Raw genomic sequence first — 6,439 nt, 5'->3', positions numbered from 1 at the left:
AAATGCCTACTTAACTCCATTCTTTTTATCTATTCCGTTACATCAAGTTTGCAACAAAAAATTTCAAACCATAATACACAAGAAACACAGTGTGAAGAGAAAGAGCAGTCATTAGAAACAGACTCATATATGGTAGAGATATTGGAATGATCTGACTGGGAATTTGAAACAACTGTGAGGAATGTGCTGAGGGCTATAAGGAAACAGAAGATAATGTACAAGAACAGATAAGTAACATCAGCAAAAGGATGGAAACTGTAAGAGTCAAAAGGAAATGCTAAAAATGAAAAATATCACAGCTAGAATGAAGAATGACTTTGATGAGCTGAACAGTAGAATGGACAGAGCAAAGGACACACTCAGTGAATCTGCAGAAATGGCAAGAGCAACTTCCCACTTGTATTGCCATCACATGGAAATATTATTATTGTATATTGAGCTTCTATCTCAATATACTGCTGCGTTCACTTATTTGAGAAGTTTTTGTGCAGTTTCCTTGGGATTTTCTGCATAGACAGGCATGTCTTCCAAGGTTAGAAACAATGTTGTATAATATGTTCCATTCTGGGTCCCTCATTTATATTTCTTGTTTGATTTCACTGGTAAGAATCCTACTACAATGCTAAATAGGAGTAGTGACAGGGGAAACCCTTTTCTTGTTTCTGTTCTTAGGAGAAGGCAATCAGTCTTTCACTGCAAACTTTGATATTTGCTCTAGGTTTTTTGGTATATGTGCTCTGTCAGGTAAGTTTCTTTCTACTTCCAGTTTTCTGAGACTTTTGATTATGAATATGTTGTATTTTCTCAAATGTTCTTCTCTGCTTCAGTTCAGACCATCATAAATTTCATTAGTCTGTTGACATGGTAAATTATATTGATTAATTATCAGATATGAACCAACCTTGCATTTCCCAGATAAATCCCACTTTTTAGATGTTGCTGTACTCTATTAAAAAAGGTTTTGATGGAGATTTTTGCATCCATGTTTATAAAACATATTGGTCTCTAATGTTTTCTTTTGTATTTCCTTTTTTTGTTTGTTTGTTTGTTTGTTTGTATTGCTGGCCTGGTAATATCACAGTAATGTTAACCTGATAAAAAGATTCAGGAAGCATTCCATTCTCTTTTATTTTCTGTATGAGAGTGTCCACATGAGTGTGACTTTTTCTTTAAATGTTTGTAAGATATCTCCAGTGAACATATCTGGGTCTATGTAGTTAATTCCCAGAAAGATTTTTTACTATGAAATCAATTATTTTATTGGCTAGACTCCTACTCAGGTAATCCATTTCAGCTAAGGTGAGTTCTGGCAGTTTCTGAGTTTGGGGGAAATCCATTTAATTTCATTATCAATTCCATCTCAGTTCTTGAATTTTTCTGCATATATTTGTTTTCAGTATTTCATTTTTTATCTTTCTAATGTCTGCAGGTTCTGTAATGATAGCTCCTGTTTCCTTCCTGATTTTAATAATTTGTGTCCTCTCTCTTTTTAATTTGTCTGGCTGACTAGAGTCCCATCCATTCTCTTGATCTTTTCAAAGGACTAGATTTTGGTTTCTCAATTTTTTTTCCTATTTTTTTCTCTTTTCAAAGTCAATTATTTCTATTGACTTTCTACTTCTTTCTGCTTGCTTTGAATTAATTTGTTTTCCTTTTTTTCTAGTTAGTGAAAGTAGAAGCTTATCTATTTGAGACCTTTCTATTACCTTAATCTAAGCTTTAACTGCTATAATTGTCTCTAAACACTGCTTTAGCTGCATCTAACAAGTTGTGATATGTTGCCTTTTCATTTTAACTTAGTTTTATGGATTTTTTGTTTGTCAAGACTCAGTGTGATCCTTGAATTATTAACAATTGTATTGTTTAGTTTCCAAGTTGTTTGAGATTTTCCTGTTGTATTAATGTTATTGTTTGATTTCTAATTTGATGCCATGAAAGGTCAGAGACCATACTCTTGGTTATTTCAATTTTTAAAAATCTGTTGCATGTTCCATGACTCAGAAGATGATGTAGCTTGGTGAGTGTTGCACGTGTGCTGGAAAAAAATGTATTATATATTCTGCTTTTGCTGCTGCCCTGATATTTGAATCCATAGTGTGTGTGAGTCATCTTATGCCTAGGCTGAGAAATGGGTGATGATCTTTCTCTCATTTAATTCTCTAGTCCTAGATTAATAGAAAGATTCCTACATGGGCATCTTGGGTTGATGCAGGAAATTCTACCAAATTTAATGTGTTGTCTTTCTTACATTTACTATTGTATTAGTCCGTTCTTGCATTGTTATAAAGAGCTACCTGAGACTGGGTAATTTATTCTTTTAAAATAGTTTTAATTGACTCAGTTCCATAGGCTGTACAAGAAGCATGGCTGGGGAGGCCATGTATGGTGGAAGGCGAAGGGGAAGCAGGCATGTCTTACATGGTCAGAGAAGTAGGAAGAGCAGGAGGAGGTGCCATACACTTTCAAACAACCAGATCTCGTGAGAGCTCACTCACTATCATGAGAACAGCAAGGGGCAAATCTGCCTCCATGAACCAGTCATCTCCCACCAGGTCCCCCGTCCAACACTGGAGAATCACAATTTGACATGAGATTTGGGTGGGGACACAAATTCAAGCCATATCAACTATTCTCAGTGATCTTCACCATGCCCACTAGGTCCCAGGGAACTCCCTCTTACTTTCTCACTAGGAGGTGGCTCTTTTGACTACTCATACTGCTGTGCATTTCCCTTTAAAGGGCCTGGCTAGGAGGCCAGGAAGTAGGAAGATAGAGAAAAATAACAATAGGAATTCCTCTGACACTTGTTTTTCCTCCAGCTTCTTTCAATATTATTTTTCTCTTTTATTTTCTACAGTTTGTATATGATTTGTATAGATGCATACTTTTTAGTATTTATCCTACTTGGTGTTTTATGAGATTCCTAGACCTGTGAATACATGTCTGTCATTAATTTGGGGGCATTCTCAGCCATTACCAGTTCAAATATTTCTCCTGTTCCTTTCTTTCTTTTCCTTCTTGTATTCCAATTATACATAGTTATGCCTTGTATAGTTGTCACACAGTTCTTGAATATTCTGTTCTGTCTTTTTCCTTTCTTTTCTCTCTTTGCACTTCAGGTTTGAAAGCTTATGTTGGCATTTCATCAGGCTTTTGCTTATTTTCTCAGCCATGTCCTGTCTCTTGATGAGCCAGTCAAAGGCATTATTCATTTTTGTTACAGTAGGGGTTTCTTTCTTTCTTTTTTTAATAAAACATTTTGTTGTGGTAAAACATACATAACATGAAATTGACCTTCCCAACCAGTTTTTGTTTACAGGGCAGTGATATTTAAGTACATTCATATTATTATGCAACCATCAAAACCACTCATCTCAAGAACTGTTATCCTCTGGCACAACAAACACTATACCCATTAAACAGTAGCTCCCTTTCCCTTTTCCCATATCCCATAGCAACTACCTTTCTAGTTTCTGTCTCTATGAATTTGACCACTCTAAGTATCTTGTGTAAGTGGAATCATATGGTGTGTCTTTTTGCGACTGATTTATTTCATTCAGCATAATATCTTCAAGGTTCATGCATGTTGTAATGTATGCTAGAATGTCCTTCCTTTATAAGGCTGAATAAGTTTCCATTGTATGCATATACCACATTTTGCTTCTGTATTCATTTAGCAATGGACACTTGGGTTGCTTCTACATTTTAGCTATTGTGAGTAATGATACTATATTTTTTGGTACACAAAAATCTAAGTCTGTGCATTCATTTATTTTGGATACATACTCAGAAATTAAATTGTTGAATTATATGGTAATTCTACTTTGAATTTTTTTGAGAGATCACATAGGGTGATGCACAACAGTTGTATCATTTTACATTCCAGAAGACACAAATGTTCTAATATCACCATATCTTTGCCAACACATGTTATTTCCTGGCTTGCTGTTTCATTTTTTTAAAACATTGTAGCCATCTTAGTGAGTGTGGGATCCTATCTCACTATGATTTTGAGTTGTATTTCCCTAATAATTGGTTTCATTAAGTATCTTTTCATATGCCCACTGCCCACTTGCATAGCATTTAAGCAGAAATTTCTAATCAAATACTTTCCCCAGTTTTGAATTGGTTTGACCTCACAGATTCCAGCCTACCCTCCTGACATCACTGGGGAGCTGAGGTGTGCTTGCAGTCTGCAGCCTGAGGACCCTTTGATTTCTCTTCCAGGAGCTCCAGAAATCAGGTAGTGAGGACTTGGTCTGAGGCAGTGTCCTCAGGTCACAGAGCAGAGGCCCGGACAGTGTCATCAGTCAAGGTGAGGTGTTCACCCTGAATGTGCACCAAGAGCCCCACATGTGCTAGAACAGAGGGGACCCTACAGTGCCTGTCCTCACCTTCCCTACTGTCAGTCCTAGAGCCTTGGCCTCTGCTATCTGGTAGCACTCTGAAGAGCCCTCTCACTTCCTTCTTCAGGTTCTCAGGGGACATGATTAGCAGGAGGACAAGAACCCCAGGAGGCCCCGGAGCATCACAGAAGGAGAAGACCTGTAAGTCGGCCTTTGTTAGAGTCCTCAGGATGTGGTTTTCAGCTGAGAAGGCCCACAAGCTCCCTCTCTCTACCAGGCCTGTAAGTCCCCAGCGACCAGCTTCTGCCCTTACTCCTGCCTGCTGCCCTGACCTGAGTCATCATGCCTCGTGGGCAGAGGAGGTAGCACTGCAAGCCTGAGGAAGGCCTTCAGGCCCAAGGAGAGACACCTGGCTTGGTGGATAAGCAGGTTCCCTTGGCTAAGTTATAGGAGGTCACCTCCTGCTTCTCTACTCTGATAGCAGGCCCTGGATGAGGTGCCTGCTGCTCAGTCACTGAGTCCTCCCCAGAGTCCTCAGTGTAGCTCTTCCACCCCTACTACCATCAACTACACTTTATGGAGCAAACCTGATGAGGACTCCAGCAGCCAAGAAGAGAAGGGGCCAAGCACTTCACCAAACCCAGCAGACATGGAATCCTTGTTCTGAGAAGCACTTTATGAGAAATGGCTGAGTTGGTTCATTCCCTGCTCCACAAGTATCAAGTCAAGGAGCTGGTCACAAAGGCAGAAATGCTGGAGAGTGTCATGAAAAATTACAACCACTATTTTCCTGTGATCTTCAGCAAAGCCTCAGAGTGCATGCAGCTGGTCTTTGGCATTGACATGAGGGAAGTGGGCCCCACTGGCCACTCCTACATCCTTGTCACCTGCCTGAGCCTCTCCTATGATGGCCTGCTGGGTGATAATCAGAGCATGCCCAAGACGGGGGATAATAGTCCTTGGGCATGATCTTAATGGGGGGAAACTGTGCCCCTGAACAGGCAATCTGGGAAGCATTGAGTGTGATGGAGGTGTATATTGGGTGGGAGCACAATATCTATGGAAAGCCCAGGAAGCTGCTCACCCAAGATTGGGTGCAGGAGAACTACCTGGAGTACTGCCAGGTGCCCCACAGTGATCCTGCACACTATTAGTTCTTGTGGGGTCCAAGATCCCTTGCTGAAACCAGCTGTGTGAAAGTCCTGGAGTATGTTGTCAAGGTCAGTGTTACAGATTAAACTTCTGCCCCATCCCTGCATGAAGAGGCTTTGACAGAGGAAGAAGGAGTCTGAGCAGGAATTGCAACCAGAGCCATTGGGGCAGGTTGGGGGAGGGCTTGGGCCACATGCACCAACTTCTCTGTCCTTGTGACATGAGGCTCATTCTTCACGCTGTATTTGAAGAGAAAAGTCACCATTCTCAGTGGCGGAGGGCATATTGGGTGTAAGGGAACACAGTGTGTATCATCTCTGGGTTCCTGTTCTATTTGGTGATGTGGAGATTTATCTTTGTTTCCTTTTGAAATTGTTCAAATGTTACTTTTAATGGTTGGTGTAATGAACTTCAACATTTATTTTATGTATGACAGTAGGCAGAATTATTGCTTTTTACATAGTTTAGGAGTAAGAGACTTGCTTTTCATTTATATTGGGAAACCCATGTTAGCTCTTTAATTTGGACAATATAACATAGCAGGGATTAAGTATTTTTTTAGAAATGTGAAAGAACATAGCAGTAAAATAGGTAAGATAAAGAAATTAAACAATAATTATTTCTGCCTTGTACCTCTTATTCTACCCTGTATAGTTAATGTGTGTGTGTGTGTACCTGGATTTACTTGACTTCTTTGAGAATGTAATAGAATTAAATATGAATAAATAAGTCCCCCTGCTCACTGGCTCATTTATTCATGAAACATTCATTGAGCATCTGATACGGTTTGGCTGTGTCCTCACTCAAATTTCATCTTGAATTGTAGCTCCCACAATTCCCACGTGTTGTGGGAAGGACTTGGTGGGAGGTAATTGAATCATGTGGGCAGGTCTTTCCTGTGCTATTCTCATGATAGTGAATAAGTGTCAGGAGATCTGATG

The 6,439-nt window shown here is 39.6% G+C and overlaps 1 pseudogene; it reads left to right on the top strand.

Moving 5' to 3' along the window:
- The first annotated feature begins 4,486 nt into the window (after positions 1–4,486).
- Positions 4,487–5,638, top strand: LOC116811215 (melanoma-associated antigen 8-like; annotated as a pseudogene).
- Positions 5,639–6,439: the final 801 nt, after the last annotated feature.

The sequence above is a fragment of the Hylobates moloch genome, unplaced genomic scaffold (assembly GCF_009828535.3).
Source record: "Hylobates moloch isolate HMO894 unplaced genomic scaffold, HMol_V3 SCAFFOLD_7, whole genome shotgun sequence".
Taxonomy (NCBI): domain Eukaryota; kingdom Metazoa; phylum Chordata; class Mammalia; order Primates; family Hylobatidae; genus Hylobates; species Hylobates moloch.
Note: the sequence above shows the minus strand (reverse complement) of the source record. Positions and strands in the feature narration are given on the sequence as shown.